This window comes from Haematobia irritans, chromosome 4 (assembly GCF_050003625.1).
Source record: "Haematobia irritans isolate KBUSLIRL chromosome 4, ASM5000362v1, whole genome shotgun sequence".
NCBI classification, from domain to species: Eukaryota; Metazoa; Arthropoda; class Insecta; order Diptera; family Muscidae; genus Haematobia; species Haematobia irritans.
In genome coordinates, this window is record NC_134400.1 from 21031375 (window position 1) to 21049532 (window position 18158).

General features: G+C 31.1%; 1 protein-coding gene across 8 annotated transcripts in view; it reads right to left on the reverse strand.

Annotated features, from left to right (window-relative positions):
• The window catches only part of Plp (Pericentrin-like protein), a 155294-nt gene that overhangs the window by 61674 nt on the left and 75462 nt on the right, over positions 1-18158 (reverse strand). The window contains exon 1 of one of the 8 annotated variants that reach the window (XM_075306280.1): positions 8912-9170. The exons of the other annotated variants lie outside the window; for them this stretch is intronic. The gene's annotated coding sequence lies outside the window, so the exon portion shown is untranslated. Of the gene's footprint in view, positions 1-8911; positions 9171-18158 lie in introns of those variants that run through there. 8 annotated transcript variants of the gene reach the window in all.

Here is an 18158-nt window from a genome sequence, read left to right on the forward strand (position 1 = left end):
CACTTGTTTGGTCGGATACGCTGATGATATCGCAGCGGTGATACAAGCGCCATAGAGGCGCAGAGAAAACTTACACAGGTGAAGATACGGGCAAGGTCCTGGTTGGAGACACATGGACTAGAACTAGCAACACACAAGACAGAGTTGTTGCTAATTATGTGGCGACACGTACCAACGCAATAGACCTTCAAGCTGAAGAAAGGAAGAAGATTTTTGATCTAAAGATGCAGAACAGACTTAACAACTTAAAGAAAATGAAACAAGAGACTATCTAACAGTGGCAAAGATCGATGGAACTGCGATATATATGGCAGTTGGACAGCAAGACTTATACCCGATGATATAGAGAAGTGGACGAACAGGCGTCACGGGGACGTGAACTATTATATAACACAGATGCTATCTGGACATGGATACTTTCGAATGTATATGCATTAGATGGACAAATGTGTTAGTCCATATTGCCTCTACGAAGCGATGATGCACATCGCACGTTTTTCAGGTGCATACGATGAGGTACCGAGACATCGGAATTAGAGGAACAAGTAGGCGAAATAAATGAGCAGAACCTGATAAGAAAACTGACGGCAGACGAACGGCATTGTAACATAATCGCGATGTATTGCGACGTCATATTGAGGAAGAAGAAGATCGACCTTGACAACACAAGGGTTAGACACACTATGGAGTAAGACGGAATGACAACGATATGGACAGATATGGACACATAGAAAAGCTACGGTCTGGACGCAGACACGGAAAGGTCAAGTACCTACGTGGGGGTCCACCTAGGTGGAGCAAAACTGCAGGAGCGAATAGGGTTGGGTTTTTTAGTCGGTATTATCAATATATATCGAGCGAGTCCGAACACGGGAGACGTTCTTGTCCGATGCGTAAAGGCACATTTAAAACACCCTCTCCACCCCAAAAAAACAAAAAAAAAAACAAGTATATACGGCCGTAAGTTCGGCCAGGCCGAAGCTTATGTACCCTCCACCATGGATTGCGTAGAAACTTCTACTGAAGACTGCCATCCACAATCGAATTACTTGGGTTGCGGTAACACTTGGCGATGGCAAGGTATCTTAAAACTTCCTAACACCGTCTTCTAAATTACAAGGTAGCCCATACGTAGTATATATTAAACTAAAACAGGCCGATTTATATAATTAAGTTTGACAAAATTTTGTATAGAAATAAAATTTTGATAAAAGTTTCTATAGAAATAAAATTTTGACAACATTTTCTATAGAGGCAAACTTTTCACAAAATTTTCTATAGAAATAAAATTTTGACAAAATTTTCTATAGAAATAAAATTTTGACAAAATTTTCTATAGAAATAAAATTTTGACAAAATTTTCAATATAATTAAAATTTTGACAACATTCTCTATAGAATAAAAATTTTGACAACATTCTCTATAGAATTAAAATTTTGACAACATTTTCTATAGACATAAAATTTTACCAAAATTTTCTATAGAAATAAAGTTTGACAAAATTTTCTGTAGGAATACCATTTTGAAAAAATTTTCCATAGAACTAAAATTTTGACAAAATTTTCTATAGGAATAACATTTTGAAAAAAATTTCCATAGAAATAAAATTTTGACAAAATTTTCTATAGAAATAAAACTTTGGTAGATTATTTTTGGCTCGAGTGGCAACCATGATTATGAACCGATATGGACCAATTTTTGTGTGATTGGGGATCGGCTATATATAACTATAGACCGATATGGACCAAATTTGGCATGGTTATTAGCGGCCACATACTAACACCACGTTGCAAATTTCAACCGGGTCGGATGAATTTTGCTTCTCCAAGAGCCTCCGAAGATCAAATTATGGACCGATAAGGACCAATTCTTGCATGGTTATTAGCGGCCACATACTAACACCACGTTGCAAATTTCAACCGGATCGGATAAATTTTGCTTCTCCAAGAGACTCCGGAGATCAAATCTGGAGAACGGTTTATATGGGGGCTATATATAATTATGGACCGATAACGACCAATTTTTGCATGGTTGTTAGAGACCATATACTTACACCAAGTACCAAATTTCAACCGGATCGGATGAATTTTGCTCCTCTAAGAGGCTCCAGAGGTCAAATCTGGGGATCGGGTTATATGGGAGCTATATATAATTATGGACCGATATGGACCAATTTTTGCATGGTTGTTAGAGACTATATACTAACACCACGTACCACATTTCAAACGGATCGGATGAATTTTGCTTCTCCAAGAGACTCCGGAGATCAAATCTGGAGAACGGTTTATATGGGGGCTATATATAATTATGAACCGATAACGACCAATTTTTGCATGGTTGTTAGAGACCATATACTTACACCACGTACCAAATTTCAACCGGATCGGATGAATTTTGCTCCTCTAAGAGGCTCTGGAGGTCAAATCTGGGGATCGGTTTATATGGGGGCTATATATAATTGTGGACCGATATGGACCAATTTTTGCATGGTTGTTAGAGACCATATACTAATACCATGTACCAAATTTCAGCATGAGCGGATGAAATTTGCCTCTCTTAGAGGGTCCGAAAACCAAATCTGTGGATCGGTTTATATGGGGGCTATATATTATGGACCGATATGGACCAATTTTGGCATGGTTGTTAGAGACCATATACTAACACCACGTACCAAATTTCAACCCGATCGGATGAATTTTGCTCCTCTAAGAGGCTCCGGAGGTCAATTCTGGGGATCGGCTTATATGGGGGCTATATATAATTATGGACCGATATGAACCAATTTTTGCATGGTTGTTAGAGACCATATACTTACACCATGTACCAAATTTCAGCCAGATCGGATGAAATATGCTACTCTTATAAGCTCCGCAAGCCAAATCTGGGGGTCCGTTTATATGGGGGCTATACGTAAAAGTGGACCGATATGGCCCATTTGCAATATCATCCGACCTACATCAATAAGAACTACTTGTGCCAAGTTTGAAATTGATAGCTTGTTTCGTTCGGAAGTTAGCGTGATTTCAAAAGACGGACGGAAGGACGGACGGTCATGCTTAGATCGACTCAGAATTTCACCACGACCCAGAATATATATACTTTATGGGGCCTTAGAGCAATATTTCGATGTGTTACAAACGGAATGACAAAGTTAATATACACCCATCCTATGGTGGAGGGTATAAAAATTATCTTAATGTAATTTAATTTTAAAATATTTCCGTGATCGAATTTCAATCAATTAGTTTTTGGTGCATTCTTTTGAACATGTTTTTTTGTGTTTGTTTTGCTTGAAATCGATAATCACATAGCAAAACCCTTTTTTGGTATAAATCAGGCCAATTACTATTGAGCACGTTCATGCATCAAATACGATGCAAAACTGTACTCGCAGATTATTTCATTATGGAAATTTTCTAAAAATACTTGTTGCATTTGAAAAAAAATCGAAAAATAAACTAACAGGCGCATATAATGCATAACCATCAAGATTTGCAATATACCATGGATGTGTGTGTATGAGGGTAGATTGAAAGGAAATTTTTGTCAATTTCATTACCCAAATCATCTTTATGAAATATGCAAATAAAAAATTTTCATTGCAAAATATTTTTTTTTAAGTTTAAAATTTTTGATTATTAGTAAAATGTTCTCTTGGTGTAGAATTGCTGGCGTTATACCCTAATACAAAGCAGCATAAAAACATCTAAAATAGATATATTTTTGGAAATTTTATTTTTAAAACGAAGTGTTTACATATGTATGTGTGAATGCATGTGTGTTTGTCAAACAGACACCAATGACAGAAGAGCAGGAATAGTAAATTTCCACACAGCATAAATTCAAAATTTTCATTTGCTTAAATTTGGCGCAATTTGTTGAGTTTAGTATTTATTTTTCTCGATAGGAACAACAACCCCAAAATATGTATAGTGAAATTTTTTCTTTAAACAAGAATGAAGAATTTTATGATGAAGATTTTCCTTAATTTTTCGAGTTGCATGTTCGCTTCAAATATGGGAGAAGAGAATATTAAACAAACAGTGAAAGTATGTCATGTGGAAATTTTCTATACATTGTCCAAAAGGAAATCACATAAATATATTGTGTAAAATTGCTTATTTGTTATGCTTCATAGGCTTAGAGATTTTTTTTTTTTTGAATTCTTATGAGTTCCAAAAACATACCATTATGGACACTCATCACGCCAGATCAAGTATTTTCCATTTCAATGAATTGCAATCGGCATATTGATGCTGATGCTGACGTTCATTTCTTGTGAGTCTGCCTTTTGATAAGGCTTAACTTGTCTAATCACAATAATTATTGAACCCTCGTAGAGGCTTTAGTCGTTCACCCTCCCCGTCTGGCTTATTTATATTTATATAGTATTTCTGATAGGTTTTCATTGCAGTTCTTATTGTTTAATTATAAAAACATTCGATGATGATAGTGGTCATTACTTGCAAACGATTAAATGAAGAAGCCGCTTCAGGAGACTTGCATTGGTTATCTATGTAGTGGACATTAGAGTGGGTAGATTTAATATGAAAACAATATATATATAACAAGTATATACGGCCATAAGTTCGGCCAGGCCGAAGCTTATGTACCCTCCACCATGGATTGCTTAGAAACTTCTACTGAAGACTGTCATCCACAATCGAATTACTTGGGTTGCATAACACTAGCCGATGGCAAGGTATCTTAAAACTTCCTAACACCATCTTCTAAATTGCAAGGTAGTCTATACGTAGTATACATTAAAGTAAAAAAGGCCGATTAAATACGTATATAATTAAGTTTGACAAAATTTTGTATAAAAATAAAATTTTGATAAAAGTTTCTATCGAAATAATATTTTGACAACATTTTCTATAGAAGTAAAATTTTGACAACATTTTCTATAGAAATAAAATTTTGCCAAATTTTTCTATAGAAATAAAATTTTGCCAAATTTTTCTATAGAAATAAAATTATGTCAAAATTTTCTATAGAAATAAAATTTTGTCAAAATTTTCTATAGAAATAAAATTTTTTCAAAATTTTCGATAGAAATACAATTTTGACAAAAATTTTTATAGAAATAAAATTTTGACAAAATTTTCTATAGAAATAACATTTTGACAAAATTTTCTATAGAAATAAAATTTTGACAAAATTTTCTATAGAATTAAAATTTTAACAACATTTTCTATAGAAATAAAATTTTGCCAAAATTTTCTATAGAAATAAAGTTTGACAAAATTTTGTATAGAAATAAAATTTTGATAAAAGTTTCTATCGAAATAAAATTTTGACAACATTTACTATAGAAGTAAAATTTTGACAACATTTTCTATAGAAATAAAATTTTGGCAAATTTTTCTATAGAAATAAAATTATGTCAAAATTTTCTATAGAAATAAAATTATGTCAAAATTTTCTATAGAAATAAAATTTTGTCAAAATTTTCTATAGAAATAAAATTTTTTCAAAATTTTCGATAGAAATACAATTTTGACAAAAATTTTTATAGAAATAAAATTTTGACAAAATTTTCTATAGAAATAACATTTTGACAAAATTTTCTATAGAAATAAAATTTTGACAAAATTTTCTATAGAATTAAAATTTTAACAACATTTTCTATAGAAATAAAATTTTGCCAAAATTTTCTATAGAAATAAAGTTTGACAAAATTTTCTATAGGAATAACATTTTGAAAAAAAATTCTATAGTAATAAAATTTTGACAAAATTTTCTATAGAAATAAAATTAGATTTTTGGCTCGAGTGGCAACCATGATTATGAACCGATATGGAACAATTTTTGTGTGATTAGGGATCGGCTATATATAAATATTGACCGATATGGACCAAATTTGGCATGGTTATTTGCGGCCACATACTAACACCACGTTGCAAATTTCACAAACTTTATTACTATAGAAAATTTTGTCAAACTTTATTTCAATAGAAAATTTTGACAAAATTTTGTCAAACTTTACTTCTATAGAAAATTTTGTCAAACTTTATTTCTATAGAAAATTTTGACAAAATTTTATTTCTATAGAAAATGTTGTCAAAATTTTAATTCTATAGAGAATGTTGTCAAAATTTTAATTCTATTGAAAATTTTGTCAAAATTTTAATTCTATTGAAAATTTTGTCAAAATTTTAATTCTATTGAAAATTTTGTCAAAATTTTATTTCTATAGAAAATTTTGACAAAATCTTCTATAGAAATAAAATTTTGCGAAATTTTTCTATAGAAATAAAATTATGTCAAAATTTTCTATAGAAATAAAATTTTGTCAAAATTTTCTATAGAAATAAAATTTTGCCAAATTTTTCTATAGAAATAAAATTATGTCAAAATTTTCTATAGAAATAAAATTTTGTCAAAATTTTCTATAGAAATAAAATTTTGTCAAAATTTTCTATAGAAATAAAATTTTGACAAAATTTTCTATATAATTAAAATTTTAACAACATTTTCTATAGAAATAAAATTTTGCCAAAATTTTCTATAGAAATAAAGTTTGACAAAATTTTCTATAGGAATAACATTTTGAAAAAAATTTTCTATAGAAATAAAATTTTGACAAAATTTTCTAGAGAAATAAAATTTTTGGCTCGACTGGCAACCATGATTATGAACCGATATGGAACAATTTTTGTGTGATTAGGGATCGGCTATATATAACTATTGACCGATATGGACCAAATTTGGCATGGTTATTAGCGGCCACATACTAACACCACGTTGCAAATTTCACAAACTTTATTTCTATAGAAAATTTTGTCAAACTTTATTTCAATAGAAAATTTTGACAAAATTTTGTCAAACTTTACTTCTATAGAAAATTTTGTCAAACTTTATTTCTATAGAAAATTTTGACAAAATTTTATTTCTATAGAAAATGTTGTCAAAATTTTAATTCTATAGAGAATGTTGTCAAAATTTTAATTCTATTGAAAATTTTGTCAAAATTTTAATTCTATTGAAAATTTTGTCAAAATTTTATTTCTATAGAAAATGTTGACAAAATCTTCTATAGAAATAAAATTTTGCGAAATTTTTCTATAGAAATAAAATTATGTCAAAATTTTCTATAGAAATAAAATTTTGTCAAAATTTTCTATAGAAATAAAATTTTGCCAAATTTTTCTATAGAAATAAAATTATGTCAAAATTTTCTATAGAAATAAAATTTTGTCAAAATTTCCTATAGAAATAAAATTTTGTCAAAATTTTCTATAGAAATAAAATTTTGACAAAAATTTCTATATAATTAAAATTTTAACAACATTTTCTATAGAAATAAAATTTTGCCAAAATTTTCTATAGAAATAAAGTTTGACAAAATTTTCTATAGGAATAACTTTTTGAAAAAAATTTTCTATAGAAATAAAATTTTGACAAAATTTTCTGGAGAAATAAAATTTTTGGCTCGACTGGCAACCATGATTATGAGCCGATATGGACCAATTTTTGTGTGATTGGGGATCGGCTATATATAACTATAGACCGATATGGACCAAATTTGGCATGGTTATTAGGGGCCACATACTACCACCACGTTGCAAATTTCAACCGGATCGGATGAATTTTGCTTCTCCAAGAGACTCCGGAGATCAAATCTGGAGAACGTTTTATATGGGGGCTATATATGATTATGGACCGATATGAACCAATTCGTGTCCATATCGTGTTTATTAGAGGCCACATACTAACACCACGTTCCAAATTTCAACCGGATGAATTATGCTCCTCCAAGAGGTTCCGGAGGACAAATCTGGGGATCGGTTTATATGGGGGCTATATATAATTATGGACCGATATGGACCAATTCTTGCATGGTTGTTAGAAACCATATACTAACACCACGTACCAAATTTCAATCGGATCGGATAAATTTTGCCCCTGCAAGAGGCTCGGGAGGTCAAATCTGGGGATCGGTTTATATGGGGGCTATATATAATTATGGACCGATAAGGACCAATTTTTGCATGGATGTTAGAGATCATATACTTACACCATATACCAAATTTCAGCCATATCGGATGAAACGTGCTACTCTTATAGGCTCCGAAAGCCAAATTTGGGGGTCCGTTTATATGGGGGCTATACGTAAAAATGGACCAATATGGCCCATTTGCAATACCATCCGACCTACATCAATAACAACTACTTGTGCCAAGTTTCAAGTCGATAGCTTGTCTCGTTCGGTAGTTAGCGTGATTTCAACAGACCGATGGACGGATGGACGGATGGACGGACATGCTTAGATCGACTCAGAATTTCTCCCACGACCCAGAATATATACTTTATGGGGTCTTAGAGCAATATTTTGATGTGTTACAAACGGAATGACAAAGTTAATATATCCCCCATCCTATGGTGGAGGGTATAATAATTTGGATCAATTAATTTCATGATTGAAAACAAAAAATATTTTTTTTTCTGTGTTGTGTGATGCCGGTTGTCACGTTTGTTTCACTCGAACACACAAAAAAATGTTTTCTGGTTCAATGGCGAAATTAATTGATCCAATTAATTTTTTAATTGAAATTTCTTCAATCACAGAAATGATAGTATCAATTAAAAAATTAATTGACTGACAATTTGTTGATTCAATAAAATTTTTTATTGATTTTTTTTTTAACTTAACTAAGATTTTAATAAGAAACATTTTCGCGAAATTTTTTTTCTTTGAACTTAGTTTGGCATGAAAGCAACAAAAGAAAACATCGTTGGTCTATTTCCATGCACAGAATAAAAATTAATTTTTTATAGTTTTGATTTTTTTTTTCATAAAAAAAGTTCACATTTTTTCTGAGTAATAATCGTTTTAGGTATTTTTCAATATAAGCATGAATCGTTCTTACAAAACAAAGAGAAAAAAGAGAAAAAAAAAACAACTTACTTTTCACTTTAAGATCCAATATATCCAATTATAATGCCGTCTACTTTCTCATTATTTATTTCGGATATCTGATTCACTTAAATGTTTGTTTTCAATATCTCACGTTTTTGTAGGTTTTCTTTCATTTGCAAAAAAAAAAAACAAAAATTAAATTGTTTTGTTGATTTTGTTTTGACACATTTTTCCCATTCATATAATTTCTATTTCTTTTGTTTGGGTTGTTCTTTTTATATTAATTGACATTTAAATTTGAAAAAAAAAAACGGAAACCGTTTCACTTTAATTGAATGAAAAATCATTGAACCCCCGATACACGACGCTCAATTTACAGCTACAGTTCATTAATTTTTTTTTTTATATATTGGTCACTTCACTTGTTTACAATAATGCTTTTGGAAATTTATTATAAATTTTCCTATTTGTTATTGCTTATAGCATATGTATTTTTTTATTTATATTGTTTATAAAAATATAATTCTTATAAGAATATTTTATGTTTGAAATTTAAATACATTCACTTTAGTTTCTCCGATTATGCGCTGATAGGCATACGAACGCTTTAATGATTGACGTTGTACTGTTCAATTCTTAAAGAACTCGAGGCAATGTGACTATGGCCTATTCTCACTCTCTCTCTCTCTCTATCTCTCTGTATCTGTTGAGAGCATAAAGTAAATATAAACATACGCGGGCTAAAAACAGACAGCAGTAATGGAAAATGAGAGAGTGAATATCACTCTGGGTAAAGTTAGAATGTAAATTTTGAAGTAAACAAACCTCTTTCGAAATGTTGTTTGTCGCTTAATGGTAAATAACAACAGATGATGTTTTGCATACAGGTACTTGTGGCTTAATAAAACTCACTAACTGCCTGCCTGCCATCTATCTTTACTTTTTGTGCTAATCCTAATGTCATTACGTGAGTAAACAAGTTAGGTACTTTTACACAAAATAAATCTGCCTAGAATCTAGGGGTTAGTGAATTGATCAATTTTTTGAACTTGTATGTTAAACAACAAATAATTGCGGTATGTTGCCCTTTTATAAATACCCATGTGCTGTATAATAACAATCACATAATCATTATTTATTTATTTTGATAACATACACAGAAATAAATAATTTTTGTCTTCAATCACGAAATTACTTAGACCCATTAGTTTTTAATTGAAATTTCTTACTTACACAAAAAAAAAATAATTTTTGGAATCAATCACGAAATTAATTGATCCAATTAATTTTTAATTGAAATGTCTTCAATCATACACAGAAAACATTATCACCAACATTTTTATACCCTCCACCATAGTATGGCGGTTATATTAACTTTGTCATTCCGTTTGTAACACATCGAAATATTGCTCTAAGACCCCATATATACTTTATATATATTCTGGGTCGTGGAAAAATTCTGAGTCGATCTGAGCATGTCCGTCCGTCCGTCTGTTGAAATCACGCTAACTTCCGAACGAAACAAGCTATCGACTTGAAACTTGGCACAAGTAGTTGTTATTGGTCGGATGGTATTGCAAGTGGGCCATATCGTACCACTTTTACGTATAGCCCCCATGTAAACCGACGCTCAGATTTGACTTGCGGAGCCTTTTGGAGGAGCAGAATTCATCCGATTCGACTGAAATTTGGTACTTGGTGTTACTATATGGTCTCTAACACCCATGCAAAAATTGGTCCATATCGGTCAATAATTATATATAGCCCCCATATAAACCGATCCCCAGCTTTAGCTTGCTGAGCATGTAAGAGAAGCAAATTTCATCCGATCCGGCTGAAATTGTGTACATGGTGTAAGTATATGGTCTCTGACAAATGCACAAAAATTGCTTCACGTCCGTCAATAATTATATATAGCCCCCAATATAAACCGATCCCCAGATTTGGCTGCCGGAGCCTCTAAGAGAAGCAAATTTCATCCGATCCGTCTAAAATTTGGTACATGGTGTTAGTATATGGTCTCTAACAACCATGCAAAAATTGTCCACATCGGTCAATAATTATATATAGCCCCCAATATAAACCGATCCCCAGATTTGGCTGGCGGAGCCTCTAAGAGAAGCAAATTTCATCCGATCCGGCTAAAATTTGGTACATGGTGTTAGTATATGGTCTCTAACAATCATGCAAAAATTGGTCCACATCGGTGTATAATTATATATAGCTCCCATATAAACCGATTCCCAGATTTAGTGAAATTTGGTACATTGCGCTAGTATATTAAGTTTTCAATTAAAAAGTTGAATTTAACTATAACAATATTTCAATTAAAAATTTAATTTTTTTTCAAATTTTTTTTATTGAAACAAAAAAAATCACAATCCAATAATAAGTAAGTACACAGAAAACATTTTCACCAAAATATTTCCAATTAAAATTTTAATAGAATTTTCAAAAATATTCAATTGATTCAAAAAAGTTTTTGTTTAAAACAAAAATCAATCACAAAATTTTTTTAATTTTTTAATTAACTGCGGTGGGTGATATTATCATCTCTACACACAAAAATAAAATTTCTGATTCACTCACGAAAATAATTGATCCAATTAATTTTTTAATTGAAATGTCCTCAATCACAGAAATGATAGTTTTATTTCAAAAATTAATTGAAAGTCAATTAAAAATGTAATTGATCCAATTAAAAAATTAATTGATACTATTAATTTTTGTGATTAATTTTTGTTTCAATCAAAAAAATTGTTGAATCAATGAAATTTTTAATTGAATTGTTTTTCAAACTCCATTAAGACTTTAATTAGAACAAGTATATACGGCCGTAAGTTCGGTCAGGCCGAAACTTAAGTACCCTCCACCATGGATTGCGTAGAAACTTCTACTGAAGACTGTCATCCACAATCGAATTACTTTGGTCGCGGTAACACTTGCCGATGGCAAGGTATCTTAAAACTTCTTAACACCGTCTTCTCTATTGTAAGTTAGTCTATACGGGATATATATTAAACAAAAAAAGGCAGATTAAATACGTATATAATTAAGTTTGACAAAATTTTGTATAGAAATAAATGTTTAATAAAAATTTCTATAGAATAACATTTTAAAAAAAAATTTCTATACAAATACATTTTGAAAATTTTCTATAGAAATAAAATTTGGACAAAATTTTCAATAGAATTAAAATTTTTACAACATTCTCTATAGAATTAAAATTTTGACAACATTTTCTATAATAAAATTTTGACAAAATTTTCTATAGAAATAAAATTTTGACAAAATTTTCTATAGAAATAAAATTTTAACACAATTTTCTATAGAAATACAAATTTGTCAAAATTTTCTATAGAAATAAAATGTTGACAAAAATTTCCATAGAAATAAAATTATGACAAAATTTTCTATAGAAATAAAATTTTGACAAAATTTCCTATAGAAATAAAATTTTAACACAATTTTCTATAGAAAAAAAATTTTGTCAAAATTTTCTATAGAAATAAAATTTTGACAAAATTTTCTATAGAAATAAAATTTTAACAAAATTTTCTATAGAAATACATTTTGACAAAATTTGTTATAGAAATAAAATTTTGGCAAAAATTTTTATAGAAATAAAATTTTGACAAAATTTTCTATAGAAATAACATTTTGACAAAATTTTCTATAGAAATAAAGTTTGACAAAATTTTCTAAAGGAATAACATTTTCAAAAAATGCTCTATAGAAATAAAATTTTGCAAAATTTTCTATAGAAATAAAGTTTGACAAAATTTTCTATAGGAATAACATTTTCAAAAAATGTTCTATAGAAATAAAATTTTGCCAAGGTTAGGTTAGGTTAGGTTATGTGGCAGCCCGATGTATCAGGCTCACTTAGACTATTCAGTCCATTGTGATACCACAGTGGTGAACTTCTCTCTTATCACTGAGTGCTGCCCGATTCCATGTTAAGCTCAATGACAAGGGACCTCCTTTTTATAGCCGAGTCTGAACGGCGTTCCACATTCCAGTGAAACCACTTAGAGAAGCTTTGAAACCCTCAGAAATGTCACCAGCATTACTGAGGTGGGATAATCCACCGCTGAAAAACTTTTTGGTGTTCGGTCGTAGCAGGAATGCAAGGCGGGCATGCTAACCATTGCACCACGGTGGCTCCCGTGCCAAAATTTGCCAAAATTTTCTATAGAAATAAAGTTTGACAAAATTTTCTATAGGAATAACATTTTCAAAAAATTTTCTATAGAAATAAAATTTTGACAAAATTTTCTATAGAAATAAAATTTTGACAAAATTTTCTATAGAAATAAAATTTTAACACAATTTTCTATAGAAACAAAATTTTGTCAAAATTTTCTATAGAAATAAAATTTTGACAAAATTTTCTATAGAAATACATTTTGACAAAATTTTCTATAGAAATACAATTTTGACAAAATTTCCTATAGAAATAAAATTTTAACAAAATTTTCTATAGAAATAAAATTTTGTCAAAATTTGTTATAGAAATAAAATTTTGGCAAAAATTTTTATAGAAATAAAATTTTGACAAAATTTTCTACAGAAATAACATTTTGACAACATTTTCTATAGAAATAAAATTTTGACAAAATTTTCAATAGAATTAAAATTTCGACAATATTTTCTTTAGAAATAAAATTTTGCCAAAATTTTCTAAAGAAATAAAGTTTGACAAAATTTTCTATGGAAATAACATTTTGATAAAATTTTCTATAGAAATAAAATTTTAACATAATTTTCTATAGAAATAAAATTTTAACAAAATTTTGGTAGATTAATTGTGGCTCGAGTGAGTGGCAACCATGATTATGAGACCATATGGACCAATTTTTGTGTGATTGGGGATCGGCTATATATAACTATAGACCGATATGGACCAAATTTGGCATGGTTATTAGCGGCCACATACTAACACCACGTTGCAAATTTCAACCGGATCGGATGAATTTTGTTTCTCCAAGAGACTCCGAAGATCAAATCTGGAGAACGGTTTATATGGGGGCTATATATAATTATGGACCGATATGGACCAATTCGTGTCCATATCGTGTTTGTTAGAAACCACATACTAACACCACGTTCCAAATTTCAACCGGATCGGATGAATTTTGTTTCTCCAAGAGACTCCGGAGATCAAATGTGGAGAACGTTTTATATGGGGGCTATATATTAATATGGACCGATATGGACCGATATGGACCAATTTTGCATGGTTGTTAGAGACCATATACTAACACCACGTACCAAATTTACACCAGATCGGATGAAATATGCTACTCTTATAGGCTCCGCAAGCCAAATCTGGGGTTCCGTTTATATGGGGCTATACGTAAAAGTGGGCCCATTTGCAATACCATCAGACCTCCATCAATAACAACTACTTGTGCCAAGTTTGAAGTCGATAGCTTGTTTCTTTCGGAAGTTAGCGTGATTTCAACAGACGGACGGACGGACGGTCGGTCATGCGTAGATCGACTCAGAATTTCACCACGACCCAGAATATATATACTTTATGGGGTCTTAGAGTAATATTTCGATGTGTTACAAACGGAGTGACAAAGTTAATATACCCCCCATCCTATGGTGGAGGGTATAAAAAAGAATTGTGTCTTAAAAGTATCCTTACTTGTATTCTCCGAATCAATACCAAATTTTTTAAATTAAAACAAAATCTTTGGAACCGGGCATGCTTTTTTTTCAGTGTAATTAATTAAAATAAATTAATTTAATTTACAAATAAAAAAAACTATTTTTGCTAAAATGTAAATTTTTTCACATTGGCTTAAATCACACTCATAGTTGCCAATACACACAAAAAAGTTTTTTCTGATTCAATCACGAAATTAGTTGATCCAATTAATTTTTAATTGAAATGTCTTCAATCACAGAAATGATAGTATCAATTAAAAAATTAATTGAAGGCCAATTAAAAAGTTAATTGATCCAATTAAAAAATTAATTGATACTATTATTTTTGTGATTGATTTTTGTTTCAATTAAAAAAATTTGTTGAATCAATTAAATTTTTAATTGAATATTTTTTAAAACTCAATTAAAATTTTAATTGGAAAAATGTTTGTGAAATTTTTTTGTGTGTAGCAAAAAGAACTTAAGAAAATGTTACACTCATATTGTTCATGAATTTTATGTCGCCTTAACCTTTGTTGTTTACCTTAAAAAAAAAAAATTTACATATAAATTTATTTATAAAAAAAATAATAAATAAATAACTAATAAGTGCCCCCACAGAAGATGATGCCATAAAAACATTTATTTGTGGTTCTGTCTGACCTTCTATGTGTTCAAGTATCAGCGACATTTGGGAAATGATATTGAACTTTATCTTTTGAATTTCCACATAGCCAAGAAAAATCCGCATCATCCATTCGATTTTGAAGAAATTTACAAAAGCTTTTGTATTTCTTTTGTTTTTGTGTTTCCCTTTCACATTCATTCCAAAAATATTTTTTTATTTCTATTTATTTATGTGTATGCTGTAGTAGCCTGACAATTTCAGAATTGACTCATGTGTATATGTGCGTGAGTAGTTCGAATTAGAATTTGAATTCACCAGATTTGTTGTCAGTTGAATTGGTTGATATTTTCAAAATTTACGACGAAGCACGTGTCTCATATAGGAATAACGTCTGAGTATATATAGATTACATTTGACGGGGGCTTGTATTGGAAGGTGTGGAGAAGAAAGGCGCCTATTGTCACTTCATTTTGTTTTGTCTAAAACACTGAAGAAGACTTTTCACCAAAACTACGAAAATACCCCGACCAGTTTGAAAATTCATTGTGATCGAAGGAAATGAAGTGAAATGGAAAGTGTGAAAATTGTCTAGGTACATACATATATATTTAGACATGTATGTATTGATATTTATATTCATCTCTTTGACAGAAGAAACGTGTTCGTAGAGAGCCAGAATTGAAATATGGGGGTCGCTTATATCGGGGCTATATAGAATTGTGAACTTGATATGGACAAATTTTTGTGTGATTGGGGATCAATTTATCAGAGGGCTATATATATAACTATAGACCGATATGGACCTAGTTAGGCATGGTTGTTAACGGCCATATACTAGCACAATGTACCAAATTTCAACTGACTCGCCAAGAGGCTCCAAAACCAAATCTCGGGATCGGTTTCTATATATGATTATGGACTGATAAGGACCACTTTTGGCATGGTTTTTAAATATCATATACTACCACCACGTACCAAATTTCAACCAGATCGTATGAACTTTACTTCTCCAAAAGGCACGAGAGGTCAAATCTGGGGTTCGGTTTATATGGGGGCTGTATATAATTATGGACTGATATGAACCAATTCCTGCATGGTAGTTGGATAACATATACTAACATCACGTACCAAATTTCAACCGAATCGGATGAATTTTGCTCTTCCAAGGGGCTCCAGAGGTCAAATCTGGTGATCGGTTTATATGGGGCCTATATATAATTATGGACCGATGTGGACCAATTTTTGCATGGTTATTAGAGACCATTTACTAACACTATGTACCAAATTTCAATTGGATCGGATGAAATTTGCTTCTCTTAGAGGCTCCGCAAGCCAAATCGGGGGATCGGTTTATATGGGGGCTATATGTAATTATGGACCGATGTCGACCAATTTTTGCATGGTTATTAGAGACCATATACTAACACTATGTACCAAATTTCAACTGGATCGGATGAAATTTGCTTCTCTTAGAGGCTCCGCAAGCCAAATCGGGGGATCGGTTTATATGGGGGCTATATGTAATTATGGACCGATATGGCCCATTTGCAATACCATCCGACCTACATCAATAACAACTACTTGTGCCAAGTTTGAAGTCGATAGCTTGTTTCGTTCGGAAGATAGCGTGATTTCAACAGACGGACGGACGGACGGACATGCTCAGATCGACTCAGAATTTCACCACGACCCAGAATATATATACATTATGGGGTCTTAGAGTAATATTTCGATGTGTTACAAACGGAATGACAAAGTTAGTATACCCCCATCCTATGGTGGAGGGTATAAAAATTATAAATTTTAAACATTTATAATTTATTTTTATACCCTGCGGCATACTGTGGAACAGGGTATTATAAGTTAGTGCATATATTTGCAACACCCAGAAGGAGACGAGATAGACACATGGTGTCTTTGGCAAAACTGCTCAGGGTGGACTCCTGAGTCGATATAGCCATGTCCGTCTGTCCGTGAACACATTTTTGTAATCAAAGTCTAGGTCGCAGTTTTAGTCCAATCGACCTCAAATTTGCCACACGTATATGTTTTGGCTCAGTATAGTACCCTATTGATTTTGGAAGAAATCGGTTCAGATGTAGATATAGCTCCCATATATATATTTCGCCCGATATGGACTTTTATGGCCCCAGAAGCCAGAGTTTTACCCTAATTTGCTCAAAATTTTGCACAAGAAGAACAATTAGTACTATAGTCAAGTGTGCCAAATTTTATTGAAATCGGTTCAGATTTAGATATAGCTCCCATATATATCATTCGCCCGATATGGACTAATACGGTCCCAAAAGCCAAAGTTTTACCTCAATTTGGTTAAAATTTTGCACTAGGAGTACAACTAGTAGTCTAGTCAAGTGTGCCAAATTTTATTTAAATCGGTTCAGATTTAGATATAGCTGCCATATATATCGTTCGACCGATTTACACTCATATGACTACAGTGGCCAATCTTTTACTCCGATTTAATTGAAATTTTGCACAGGGAGTAGAATTAGCATTGTAGCTATGCGTGCCAAATTTGGTTGAAATCGGATCAGATTTAGATATAGCTCCCATATATATCTTTCGCCCGATATGGACTAATATGGTCCTAAAAGCCAGAGTTTTGGCCCAATTTGGTTGAAATTTTGCACAGGGAGTACAATTGGTGGTATAGACATGTGTGCCAAATTTTATTGAAATCGGTTCAGATTTAGATATAGCTGCCATATATATGTTTTTCTGATTTCGACAAAAATGGTAAAAATACCAACATTTTCCATGTAAAATCGCCACTGCTTAGTCAAAAAGTTGTAAAACTGTCTCTAATTTTCCTAAACTTCTAATACATATATATCGAGCGATAAATCATAAATAAACTTTTGCGAAGTTTCCTTAAAATTGCTTCAGATTTAAATGTTTCCCATATTTTTTTACTAAAATTGTGTTCCACCCTAGTGTATTAGCCAACTTAAATTTTGAGTCTATAGATTTTGTATAAGTCTATCAAAT